Source organism: Asparagus officinalis, chromosome 3 (genome assembly GCF_001876935.1).
Source record: "Asparagus officinalis chromosome 3, Aspof.V1, whole genome shotgun sequence".
Taxonomy (NCBI): Eukaryota; Viridiplantae; Streptophyta; class Magnoliopsida; order Asparagales; family Asparagaceae; genus Asparagus; species Asparagus officinalis.
In genome coordinates this window covers 41450449-41451287 of record NC_033796.1, presented here as the reverse complement: position 1 = coordinate 41451287, position 839 = coordinate 41450449, and positions in this window count along the sequence as shown.

Sequence of the window (839 nt, the reverse complement as noted above, 5' to 3'; positions counted from 1 at the left end):
AATACATATTCGGATATTTAGATATGGATCTAGGTATTTCACTACATAACCATATCCTATTAGTTATAAATTTGAGGAATCATATTCGATACAGTTATGAATATATCTATGTATACATATATGATTTTGCACCCCTACCATGTAGTATGATTGTCTTGAACTGATTAACCTATAGTTTCATAATACATATTCGGATATTTAGATATGGATCTAGGTATTTCACTACATAACCATATCCTATTAGTTATAAATTTGAGGAATCATATTCGATACAGTTATGAATATATCTATGTATACATATATGATTTTGCACCCCTACCATGTAGTATGATTGTCTTGAACTGATTAACCTATAGTTTCATTTTTATATTGACCCACGGTGAATTTTTGATTCTTTTACCCTCTGAAAAACTAATGTAACCTAGAAGCAATATCTGGTAAATTTCACTCATTGGATTTATCTACCAAAATGAAACTACAAACAACACTCCTAAATGGGGTATGTGTGAAATTAACCCTATGAAAGTTAGTCATAAACATGTGAACTCTGTCACAAACAACTATGAATGATAAAGATTGTACTTGTAGTTGTCTAAAAATACCTATAGGTGTCCGCACGTAGCTTGAGACGAAAGGAAGATGATAAACGTCATCATCCGAGTCAAAAAGAATTATCCAAGTTCCCGTCGCGCTTGTCGGTCAGCTCCAAAGTGCCCAACGAGCTTGTCGGTCAGCTCCAAAGTGCCCGCTGCGCTTGTCGGTTAGCTTCAAGTGCCCGCCGCGCTTGTTGGTCAGCTCCAAAGTGCCCACAATGCTTGTCGGTCAGCTCCAAGTATCCG